General features: G+C 36.5%; 1 protein-coding gene across 3 annotated transcripts in view; it reads left to right on the top strand.

Annotated features, from left to right (window-relative positions):
- Positions 1–13,287, top strand: part of LOC144202694 (contactin-4-like) — a 99,919-nt gene that overhangs the window by 18,158 nt on the left and 68,474 nt on the right. Inside the window, exon 3 of one of the 3 annotated variants that reach the window (XM_077725583.1) lies at positions 12,911–12,978. The exons of the other annotated variants lie outside the window; for them this stretch is intronic. The gene's annotated coding sequence lies outside the window, so the exon portion shown is untranslated. The remainder of the gene's footprint in view (positions 1–12,910; positions 12,979–13,287) is intronic. 3 annotated transcript variants of the gene reach the window in all.

The raw sequence follows: 13,287 nt of genomic DNA, 5'->3' as shown, positions 1-13,287 counted from the left end.
GACTTTGCTGAGACATAACCCATAGTTGTTTGACAAAAACAAAACACTTTTAATCCCATTTTGCTATTAAACTACAGTTGTTACCAAGTGGCATCACTGGTTTACGTTATCTGAACATACATTGTGGCGGCCAGCTTTTAGTAGAAGAAAATCATTTGTTTGATCGGAAAATCCCACGACCCTAATGAGGATAAGGCGGTTCAGAAAATGATTAATGCGTGATGTGTAAGAAATTGGAAGGGGAAGTGTGGATTGTATTGCAATCACATTGCCATTTTTGTCACTAGCTGTCACTGAAACATAAAACCATTAATAAACCTGAGGAAAATCATGGAAATGAAAGACATTTCATAAACACTCTAGTTTGGTTAAATGTTAAAAGACTTTATATCAGACGGCCTTGTATACATTGGCTAGGAGTTTTTTTCCTGCCTGATCTATTCAAGCCTTTGTTGTTAATATTTTTCAGTGTCACTTGAAAGAAAGCCCAACTGCTACAGTATATATAATGTATTCGATTTTATTTTCTTAAAAATGTTTTTAAAAGAGTGGAACAGTTATTCTTGTCTGGAAAAAGCATAAACTGGCCAGAGTCTTTTCTTCTCCTTTTGTTTTTGTATTTTTATTTATTTCATTGTTTATTTTTTTAGTTTGGCATTTACAATGAAATGCTTTGGATATCAAATTCAGCAACTCAAAAGTTTATTTTGCTTTGCGTATATTCCTTTGCTGTAGAATGTAGGAATGTAGGTATTATTCCTGCCTTCTATGCAGGCAAAAAATTTGCACCCTAAAAAGGAAGCTTTAACTTTGCGTTAACTAAATACTTACGCCGGCAGGTTACACTCCATGAGCAAACTGTTGTCACTCACATTTCTACAGGGATAATATACAACGCAACACACCCCCTCACCAGAGGAACTTTCAAAGACCGAGAAAGCGATGACAATCCTAAGGGCCCATGACTGACACACCCCCTGGAAAATACAAGAACAATAGTCAATTTGTGGCATTGAAGTACAAAGGCCCACATATCTATTTTTTTGCTAACCCAGAATCCCTCACGGTATTCCTCCTATTTCTTCCACATACAAAGGAATGTGTTCTAAAGATTTGGTATCTCGTGTAAAAATAAATAACTGAATCATGAGAGATGTGTAAGTGAAGGCTGGGAAAAAACATTGAAAATAAATATTTCCCCAAAACTGTTCTTCTGCACTAAAAGATTAAAGTGCATAAAAGAATCCTCAATGAGAAAACATTTCAAAGCTGCTTATTCACGCATAGCTCCCCATTCAGTACCAAAACTGAATTAATGTTTTCCCCCATTGTCGTGATGTTTCCAATAGTTTTGTGAGGAATTTACCCCAGCTGTCCAATGTATATTTGAAGAAATACATGTTTGTTATCAAGGATTTGCAGGGGACATAATGGAGTCCAATGTGGTTCATGCATGGTCAGGCATTGCTGCTGTATTCACTTCATAGGAACCATTTAAGAATTGTTCCATTCAGTCATAGGTAGACATTTTAAAAAGACTGAATTTATAGGAGTCTGTTGGCAGTGGAATGCTTTTTATTTATTTATTTCTTAATTGCTACAGATCCATTGTTTAAGTTGTTTTCAATGACAGCAGCAAAATGGCATTGCTTGGTGTTTGCCACTTTTTTTATGGGCATAACCCAAGCACAGCCACAAATGCATGCTTTATACCAGTTCTTTCTGAACTGCTTTTTCTTCATTCGAGTCACGGGGGTTGATAGAGCCAATCCCAACTGTCTCTGGGCCAAAATCGGGGAACACCTTGAATCAGTGGCCAGCCGATCGCAGGGCAAAAAGAGACGGCCAACCAGGGCAATTTAGAGTGTCCACTTCGCCTACCTTGCATGTTTTTAGAATGTAGGAAGAAACCTGAGTACCCGGGGAAAACCCACGCAGGCCCGGGGAGAACATGCAAACTGCACACAGATGGATATGACCTGGATTTGAATCCAGGACCCCAGAGCTGTGAGGCCGACACGCTAACCACTCGCTCCACCCTGTCACCCTGAATCTAGAATCTAGAAATTATTGGGTTTTAAGCACTACCATGCAAAGCCAATTTTTTTAAATAACTGTTTTGCGCAACCATAAAACACACTGTGAAATGAGATTCAGGGCATTTTTGCCAGAAGACATGTACCTCACTGGACTGTAAAAATCCATAAGTAAGCCACAGGGAGAGAAAAAAATTCTCAGTTTGATCCAAAGTTAAGTTCAGTTACAACTAATTTGGCCAAAATAAGAACATGCAGGAAATCGATGTAGCCTTTTATGATTAGAAGCTCAGACACTTTGCAGTCCTTCTCCTGACTAGCCCACTCATTGCTTGGAGAGTGCCATTTTCTCTATTTATCCAGCAGACAAAAGCAGTGGTAGAGGCCAGGGGAAAAGTAGAGCATTGAATAGAATACAATGAATACATGAAGGATTCAGAGCCCAAGAAAGTTTATTTATCCTATCTGATTAAAAAAAATAAGATGTAAAATTAGGACAGCATCTCCGTAGTGTTTTATTCATCTGGGACCATCCAAATTCCAAGGCCTTAAAATAAATAGATAAAAATATGAAAGCAAAATCTGCCAACTTGTATGCATTATTATTAGCAGTGGAGTTTTGTATGGGAAATACAATATTTTGACCCATGTAGTGGCTGTCAGACAACATTAATGAGTTGTTTCCTTAAGGCGAGATGTGTGTGCATGTAGTATTTTTTTGTTTTTCCCTTTGTTTTTGAGAAGCAAGCCTTTCACAGATCTCAATCCAAAAAAAAACTTTTCACCTCCAGACAAATTAGAATTGGGAAGGTGGCGATTAAAAATATGTTTAGGTTTAGTAAAGTCCATCAAATCTGGTATCAAACAGTATAGTTGGGCTTTGAAAGGAAGTTGTTTTTCCTTCATTGCAAGATTTTTTTTTGTATCAAATGTTGAACATTTCTGAGTTGCTGCCTGCATATTCCACCTGTTTGTGGATCAAAATGAACCTACGTAGCTTTACCAAGGTTTCCTAGTTTCAGTCTTTTCATATTAAAGAAAATGCTGCACCCACGCAATCCCCCCAATGTCTGTTATATCTACATCTAGGATTTGAACAGTCCTCATTCCTTTTTTCTATGGGTTTTGAAATTAAATAGTAAAATTGTGATTCAAATATGGACTTAATAATAATAAATTAAATATAAGACAAAACAATCCTCCTTGCAACTAAAAACATTTTTAAAAAATCACAAACAAATTGGCACAAACACAATTTTGCCCCCACTTGATGTGGTCGGTGTGCTAGGATCAACTAAAATAAAAATGAAAGCATTCAATCATTTCAATTTGAGGTAAAAGTGGCTGTCTGATTCAGAATTTGAAAAAGGACATTTAAACATGTTGCCATAGACACCAGTTGAAGGAGGTTATTCCTACATGCTCAAAATAAAGTGCTGATATTAATGTTATTCAAGAATTTATACACTATCTCATTCTTCTTAATGGCAAATCATGCATATTTCATGATCTATCCCCAGTAGAATCCTCTGGGGCACCATTGATAGTTTGCGCTCAAGGAGTGACATCTTCCGAGATTGAGGTGCACTGGGAGCCAATTCCCCCGGTTCCACCAGCAAGATCATTGCATATGATGTAGCTAAAGAAAACTAAATAAACGCCTGGAGATATCCTGAAACATTGTGCAGTCAGTCACTATTCATATCCTGCTTAACAGTCTAATGTGCTGGCACTCAATTAAATTAAACTGTTAATTGTGACAACAGAGAATAACTTTAATGACATGTTGTGTGTCGGGGATTTGAATCATCAAACGGGTTCACAAAGCAAAGAGGAACGGGTTAGTGACACAAGAGGCTGTGAATAGGCTGGAACAAATAGGGTGCAGCATCTGGAGAAAACAATGACCAGAACAAGACATCCTAAGAAAAGCATAACATGAGTACGTAACCCCCCAAAAAAACATGACAATTCTTTCACCGTCGCAAACAATTAACAATCCAGTGTGGTTTTGAAGGGTAGCCTTTTTAAAGCAAGTATATACATTTAGGGAACATTCTCTTTGGAAATGCTCTTTCTGGATCAAATCAGAGTACCTGTTGAATGTGCTTCTTGCTCTCCTGGAGCTGTCTAATTAGTGTAAAGGTCAAAGCATATAACGATGCCTTAGGTACATGGTTAAAAAAAAGTAGGATGTATGTACAAGTAATATGTAGTATAGGTGTGTAAATGTACTGTCTGACATGGATCACGAAAGACATGCTACCAATGCGCATAATTGTAAATAAATGGATGATTTGGAAGTCATCCTCTAAAATAGATGACTCCTAGTAATTGCTCATTACCAAACGTTTAAAAATAAAAAAATTTTAAAGGATCAACATTAAAACATTTAAAGTAGATGAGCCTCCCTAATGTGAATCCCAAAAGAAAGATTTATGTGTCAGCTGTCATTGCTAACAATAGTCTACTTACACTAGAGGAATAAAATAAATGATTGGCAATCTTTTGTATTTTGTTGCCTGTGTCTATATGAGACTTTATGACACAACAAGACAGTTTAAGTTTTAGATCCATTTCTTTTGTGTATTTTTAGATTCTTGACAGAGGGGACGTATTCTCAGGCAGTTGAGCTATTTTCCTCAGGTGTGGGAATTGCATCTAGCAAAGATATTTAACTGGTACACACTCTTGCTTATCTGTTTTATCCATAGAAAGTCTGTTAATAACTGCACATGCATCTGCCTAACATTTACTCTTCTAGTTTACTTTAACGAACGTCATGATTGATTTTCATTTTCCCCTGTTCTTTTTTTCGAGAAGCAGCATCAGTTTTCCACCTCCTGGGCATCAAATTTCACCTAAATATTATAAGACTATTCACTATTAGCAGAAGCGGTTATGAAATGTTTCATGTGTAGATATTTTTGGGGGGAAAAATGTGCACATTTTTTGTAATGACATTACTCTAGTTGTACTTCAAATTAGTGATTCTGAATAGTTTGAAAATGAGATGTGTTGCAACATTTTGCACTATTTCAAAGGGCCAGAACTTCATCTCTGAATGAAAATGCACTCCTCGAAATGATACAGTCAGTGAAGGAAGCTGTCTGATTGCTCACAGCTTTCCAAATAGTTATGTGGTGGAATGGCAAGCTTGTAAAGAATTTCAAAAACTTACATCACCACACTTCGATGACAGTCAGTCTGACTTGGAAAAAAAATTCTCCTTTTGAGTTTAAGCTGCTTGTTCTGCCAGTGTAGAATTTGGCCTTAAATATGTAAAGCGACTAGAAGAATCAGAGCTTGACTCGCAGCTTGGAGCTAATCCTTTATTCATAGGGATCCCTCGAGAATGGCAGCAAAGAGAGAGTGGCGCCTTCCTTACCTTTTGGTGGGCTCATAGTGTTGTGCTGATTTGCTAGACTCGTTGACTTGTGACATGTCATAGGGAACTGTCCAGTGAAAGCGCTTTGGATCAACAGATTGCCAAAACGTGCATGCAGATGAATGTTTTTATTATACACACTCTCTCACAAAGGCACAGCGTAGTCACATGTTAGCTGGGTTGGTATCAGTAAATTTCCAGAAGAAGAATAAATAATATCATGGTTATAAGTCCAGTCCATAAATATTGTAATTCTAATTGAAATCAAGTGAAGGGCTGAGTCTGTGTTCCAAAACAATGTTGGTTTTGTTAAGGTAGTGAAAGGTAAACTTGTCAAAAAGTAAGATGTTGGGGTTTAAAGCTAAATTGTAAAGTCAGGATAACGCAGTTTAATGGACATAAGATTGTCTTAGAAATAACAGAACAAAGACTCTGCTCAGAGCATCATAGGATAGATCATAGACAACCCAAAGATCAAACTAACTTTGAGGTAAATAGCATTTAAAAGTGCTAAAACCTTCTATTTGCAGAAGGCATCTTTTAAATCGCAGACCACTTGACAATTCATTAGGATATGAGTCAAAATACTCGTTAAGAGATGCAGAGGTCTAAATGCAGAGGATGTCAGCCTCCTTTCAAATTCTGAACTGTCAATGCATTACTGTACAGCAATGCCATGTTGTCATAGTTTATTTGAAGTAAAATGCTTAACTTGTGATTCTTTTTATTAAAAGGTTCATAACATTGATTAGCCCTCAAAGCAGTTCAAAAGTGATTTTTGAATAACTGCTGCTCTTGCACCTTTGGCCTCTTGAGTAAGAATGAAAATCTTGCAGCATCTTGCAAACCTTTTTTCAAATTGATGATTCCAGAAAAGTATAACTGAGAAAAGCTCATGTTGACGTAGTAAATGTGCCTGAAATAAATATGCAGTTCAGCATCTAAAAGATTCATGATTCCGAGTGTGGGATTTTTAACATTTTGAAGTTTTGATTTATTGTTGTTGGTGTTTTTTTAAATATAATTAGATTATTATTATTATAAATTATTCTCAGTATATTTTTGATTGGAGGATGCAAGCTCAAGGCATCTGTAACACAAACAACTTCCCTGAGGGTTAAGACTGCCATGTATAAAAACTTTCACTGAAATATTGTTTACTCAATGAAGTTTGGAATAGCTATTGATGGAAAAATCTCGGGCTGACAGTGTCGATATACGCCTCTGAAAAAAATATAGCATGTTCAAATTTTAGTAAGGAAAGTTCAGAATATTCTCTTGTTCGTAGTTCATTCTTGGAGAGAAACAAATCCCCTAACTGAGCTATATGTATGACGAGCACAACTGAAGCCCAACTTTCTGGGTTACACTTGAAAGCCATTCCGACTTCACTCTAAGCTGTACCTTCAGGCTGTGGGAGGGCAGACATCTGTGTGGGATCTGAATTCTACAAAGGCATCAATGAACAGATACTACATCCAAGTCAGCACTGTTATTCTAGCACATAAAAAAAAACAAGAAAATGAAATGCAGTATATGATGGACTTGTAAATATCTTTAAAAACACTTTGGAGCTCAGCTTCTGTTTAAAGGCTATCCTGGTTGTTTGCTTGAAACCGTGACACTTATCATAAAAAGAGGAAAAAAGATAAATTCCATTAGTCCCCATTTCCACTCACCTCACACTATTACAAGTTAAGGTAATTCTCGTTGATTCAGTTAAATTATATAATGTCAGAGAAGAAAAAGATGCTTTATACAAGCAAGATAAATAAGCAACCTGGTGTGTACAGACTGAGTGTTGAAAATGGCTTATCCACTCAAGCTGCAAAGCTAGGGTTGTGAAAAAAATGGGGTGCTCTTTACCAGTGCCATTTGTCATTGTCATTTATGGTCTTTGTCTGCCTTTAAAGTAATATTCTCGTGGACGAAGGAGGAATAGGAGACCCTAAATAGTTTGTTAAAAGACTGCAGTGTTCAGTAGTAGTAGTAGTGCATTCACATCAGCTGTCATCACGTACAAATCTTATGTTGTATTTCAGTCATTGACAGCCACACAGAGGTTGATCTACATTATGTATCTATGAATAATTAGACATGATTGAGTATTGTATTTTCTGAAGTTTTAGTCTTATTCCTTTTCATTCATTGAAAGATCCAATATCTGTTTGATAGACTTTACTTAAAAAAAGGTTTTTTGTTGCCAAATTACTTCAGCGGTCAAGGTTTTTTGTATCGAGGTGAAAAATATGTAGACCAACAATTTCCTTTTAATAACTAGTCTTTAGAAAAAATAATTACCTAAACCAAATGTTATCTGAAAACTTCCAAGACCTGCACAACCACTTTACATACAGTTCAGGACACTGTATCCCAGGCTAAATTATTTTTCTCTTGATATTTTTCCTTTTTCTTATGCATCACCCGTCCTCTGTTGAATTTCAAATTTGTGGACAGATGCTCTTTGGTTCTCTTGCAAAACACAATTTCAATGATTGCATCTTATTCAGTCAATCCTTCCTAAGCATGATTAACCCCTCAACAATACAATATTTTAGAGAGCTGTGTACCTTGAAAGAATACACACAATTTTATCCTATGTATTACACTCTGTTTGGTGACTATTGAAGTAGCTTTTGGTGAAATCCTCACCCTAGGGGTTCACATCATTTTCCACCCTTCAATGTGATGTTCACAGAAATTCAAGATGCACTCCCTAAAATCAAAACCTTTTACCTGCCGATTTGAGTCCCTCCCTACAGCCATGCTTCAAGTCTACATTTCCTCTCTGCCACCTTTGAACACAACAACCACATACTCTTTTCTTAAAACTGAAACATTTTGTACCAATTTTAGTATTTTTGCAATAACATCAATATGGCAACAATATTGGATTGGATTGGATAACTTCATCCAGTTATTATCTGGAACATGTCCTATATCTGAGCCATGATTCCTGTCCAAAATATTTAATTCTTCCCTGGGCAAAATAGAACCGAAACTGTGTCAGTAAAAATCACCTGTAATCTGCTTTTGGCAGCCTGTTACACTTAATTCAGATTTTTTTCTTCTTCGTCTCCTTCATCTGAGAGTGATCTGCCTCTACAGTTTCCCTCGGTAATAAGATAAATGATTCCCCACAGCTGTGCTTAAGTGTATTTTCTCTTTATCGCGTAATTTAGTCCAGTTATCACTATGTTCTGCAAGTAAATCATAGTTCTACAAATAAAATGTTCACTGCAATGTGAATGATAGTGATTTCATTCATTTTGGTCTCCCTTAAGAATCCCTTCACAAACCAAAATGATGAGGAATTCAGAAACTTGAGTCATGTGGACAAAATCTTCAAATATAAAACTAAACCATATTTGCACATTGACATGGTTAATGTGATTTTTTTTAAACTTAAATTCATTGATATATAACTGTAGTTTTGTCAACAAAAGTGTGCATAGCTACTGTGAAATACATACATTTCATTTGTTATTAATGCCAAAACTGTCTGCATACACTAGGGCTGGTATTCATACGGTAGAATATTAATAAAAGCTCCTAGTGACTCGGTTCAAAACTGTAACACTTACAATTATTGGAATTTAAGATGTGCTCTCTGAAAATCCTAATGTAAATTACCACAGACAAGTGATTCTAAATTAAGTGTTAGCAATGGAGTGGAGGACTTGATGAGGCTTAGATCTTAATTATAGGACAGAATGTCAAAGAAACAAAGAGACGAGTGATGTGGGCCACACAGTGCATGGTGTATCCTGTCCCAGATTAATATCTTCTTTTTGGACCACAACACATCCTCTATGGAGAGGTGTAAATTAAACTCTAAATATTGTTTTTTCATTTATTGATCATTTCAGATCAATGCCAAATTTTCATTAGAGAACTAAATATTAAACTCCTGGGTGGGTGGAAGCACAAAATGAATGACAACAAAATGTAACTTCATCTTTGTTTGAACTCTGATATGAAATTTTAAAAGTAAACACCTACACATAAAAATACTTTCACAACCTGCCTTCAGGTTGTCAACAGGAGAGTCATCTCACCGTCACAGCTTTACCACTGCAGGAAGTGTAAACATTGGTGCAAGGTGGCACCGGGTCATTTTTGCAGTTGGAATCTCTCAGAAAGTCCACATCTATAGCCTTTCATATATTTTTTTTTTACCTTACCCTCTTAGATTGCTTTATCTGGAAATTGTGGCTGGTCTTCTCTGTACTGCAGGTATTGTGATGAGGCTTTGTTGCGCTTTGCTTTTGAGGATGGCATCTATGCTAATGTTGACCTTAACACTATTCTTTCAGCCTTTTTTGAATTATTAAGAGTAGGCAACAAAGAAAATAATCATAATAAAAGCAATGTGTTAAAAACCCCAACTCTTTATTTAATTAAATGGTTCAATCTGATGTTTCATTGTCGCTGCGTACACTAGACTTATTTAAATTGATAGTACAGCTGCATGCCTTTTCTGCTTCAACCACAGGACAATATGGTCCACAATGGATTTAAATTAGTGAAACTAGTGATACCAAAAATATAGCTGACAAATTAAGAGCACATTCTATGTGGTGCGGACATTCACATCAGTGTTTGACTTAAAAATAAAGAGAGACCATGTTACATTGAGATTCAAGCTGGTTTTGGCATGCAGGGTAAGAATTAGGTTTAAAATTCTGTTAGCATGGTGATATTAACATTAAAGTGCAGCCCCGGGGATGAAAGCTTTAACCATTCCCCATCTGCAATAACAGACAGTAGTATAGTCATTTATATATATATTTTTAAAAAAGACCTACGGTACATGCTTGCTCTCCCCCAAGGACGCCTGAGGTTAAAGCAGTCCTGCCCTTCAAAAGTTTGCCACATTGCCTTTGTTCCCATTAATTGGTCTGTACATAAATTACATATATTTCAGCCTTAGTGAAACAAAGGTGTTTCTTGTATGTATGCAGAGGAAAGATGAATACGAGACTCATTTGGCATACTTATCTTCTGTTTTTGAATAAAGTAAACCCTTTTGAACATGCGACAAATTTATGCCATTAACAAAAAATATTGTGGAAGCTCATCTCTTAATTTATGGTAATTGAGTTGATTTCCAACAATGAGTTGATTCTCTTCTCAGGACAATTTCAATATTGTTTCTGATTAAATGTATGACAGTAAATGTGTTCATTTCCTTTGCTGAGTTAATTTGGCTGCCTAGTGATGATGCCATTGAGACAACGTGTCTTTTGCAAAAGCTATTTTAATGTGAAAAGTCAGTTTATACTTTGTTTTTTTACTACCAGGCACATCTGTCATCATCAGTTTATTCCAACTGCCAGAGCGTGTACCAGCGCTGGAGCCATCGGTCATGGACCACACTTATCTAATTTCCTAAGGTTGCACAGAAGAAGGCAGTTTCTGAGATTCAATCTGTCCTTTTTCATTATCTTAGTTTTTTTGTACTCTTCCCTTAGCTAGCAGGAACTCCCTTACAGTAAAGTAAGCTATTTATTATCATGATGGATCCCCTTTGCAATCCTGACAAACCATCTTTTATTATCTTTCAGACTCTTGCTCCTAAGAATTTTACCCAAATGAAGTAACAAATTATTCGATCAAAGTTTTTTTCCTTCTATTCCAATTCACAATCATTCTGTACCAATTGGGAATCGACCCCACACTACCGAAGTCAACCAAACGAACCACTGCACCATCGGGTGGTCGAAAATATATATTGAAGTTAATTGGACAAAATGCATGATTTCAGTGTGTATTATACTGGTAACCACATGAATTAGTCATGAAAAAGTAAGATTCCATTTCGGGCTGCAGGTGATAACTGGTATTTTAGGACATCAAATGCAGTTATTCGTTATTTTGTATTTAAGGTTACAAAATGAAAAGAAAGGACTTGTTAAAAAATAGTGAAATAATGGAGTTATAATAATGAATTGTCTCTATCATTGGGATGATAAGGTTGCATGCCTTTTTAGTTTGAAAATCCTTTATCCATTTCATGCTATTCCGTCCACCAATATAACGACAGAAATCAATACACTTTAAGAGTAGTTGAAGGGCCTTTATTATTGTTTGTGGTGGGTGATTTGGTGGTGTAAATTATTAATCGGGAGAAAGTTATGGCCTTGCTAGGGAGCTCTTCGGAAATGGGTTGCTTTTTTTCTTATCTTGCTGCAGTAATGCAGTTCCTAACATTTGACTCTTGATGGGTTTCTCTGTGTGGTAACATGATATGAGAGCAGTAGATCTGTTTGGGACTGAAATTTGAAAGGGCCTTTTGTCTCCTATCTCTGGCACTTAGGTGACTGTGGAATCACAAAACCACAGGAGGCGTGAGAACATTCTAATCACATTCACTCCCAACCATTTGTCAAAAAACATCCTTTTATTTCAAGCGCTACACAATTCAGTGTTTAATGGCTACATGAACACAGAATTTACAAACAGGATAGACTTGTATCCTTTATCATGAATAAAATACTGTATTTCTACACAAGCAGTTGGACATTAGAAAAACATTATTCATCTTTGGTAATTAATGAGTTCTATTTAGGCTAGAATCTGAAACCAAATGTTGATTTTTACTTGCCACCAATAGAAACAATTGAAATGTTCCCACATAATAGTCTACACTTGCCTGTTTAAAAAATGTACATGTGGTTTCTTAGTTGTACCCTTTAGAACAATATGGTGGCCATATAGACAAATTAACAAAGCATGTTAAATATTAACACACAAACTAAATACAAAACTTACAAAAATGTTAACTCATTATCTGAGCCATTTTTCAGATCACCTCCCCTTGACAGAACATAAAAATGTAACCTGAGGGTCCTGTTAATTCATGTGTGGCCACAAGCACACTGAACATGATCTGAAGATTTAACCAGTTTCAAATAACGAAATGTCCTCACTGAGTTCACAACCCCTCTCTCCACTAAATATCCTTGTTGACATGTCCCCGAGCACACACAAGGGACCTTTTCAAATGCTACAGCTGCTAAGGCATGATAACATGATAAAATGATAGAAGGTGATGCATCTGTGAATGGAAGATCAATAAGTACCACACGCGACGATGGGCTGGTGCAACTAAAAAGTGTACAATTCTTGCTCTGTAGTTAAAGTTAAAGCTTTAGCAGCTTTGATGCTGTCACTCTTAAACTCTAAATTTGTATCACGACAGCAGCTTGCTGCTTTAATATGAGATAGTCCAAGGCTCGCCCGTGCCTTCTCATTCAATTTAGAAGGACAGCTGTTGGGGGAGAGGTTTTGTATGTCTTCTTCGAAAAGTCAGTTTTCCATGAATATTTTGAAATTACAGACCTTGAATTATGTTTCTACGAATTGGTTACATGGCTAAACCCTAGACATCAAACCTAGGCATTCACTGTGCCATCCACCTTTAGTGAATTTTGCCATTCAGATTTTTACTACAGCACAACTGTTTGTGTTTTTATAATTTTAGGTGTGACCCGGTGGTGGAGTGATTAGCACATCGCCCTCAACGTTTTGGGGTCGAGGGTTAAATTTCAGGTCGGTCCTCAATAGCTGAAATTTGCATGTTCTACCCAGTTTGCATGGTAATATTCAGGTGCTGTGGTTTTCTCCCCTATCCCAAAACATGCAGGGTAGGCTGGTTGAACACTAAATTGCTTTCGGTATGGGTAAAATTATTTTTATTTTTTTTTATGTTTGCCCATGTAATAACACTTAATGCAAAAGCTACAATAGGATGGACAATAATGACCAACCCCCCTAATTTGCTGGCCTGAAGGTAGAACAAAAAAATAAGTCAAACAGTATAGTATTTCACGTTTGAGAAGATGGCACACTGGGTCTTTA

This window comes from Stigmatopora nigra, chromosome 10, assembly GCF_051989575.1.
Source record: "Stigmatopora nigra isolate UIUO_SnigA chromosome 10, RoL_Snig_1.1, whole genome shotgun sequence".
NCBI classification, from domain to species: Eukaryota; Metazoa; Chordata; class Actinopteri; order Syngnathiformes; family Syngnathidae; genus Stigmatopora; species Stigmatopora nigra.
This window is presented reverse-complemented; position numbering and strand designations above follow the sequence as displayed.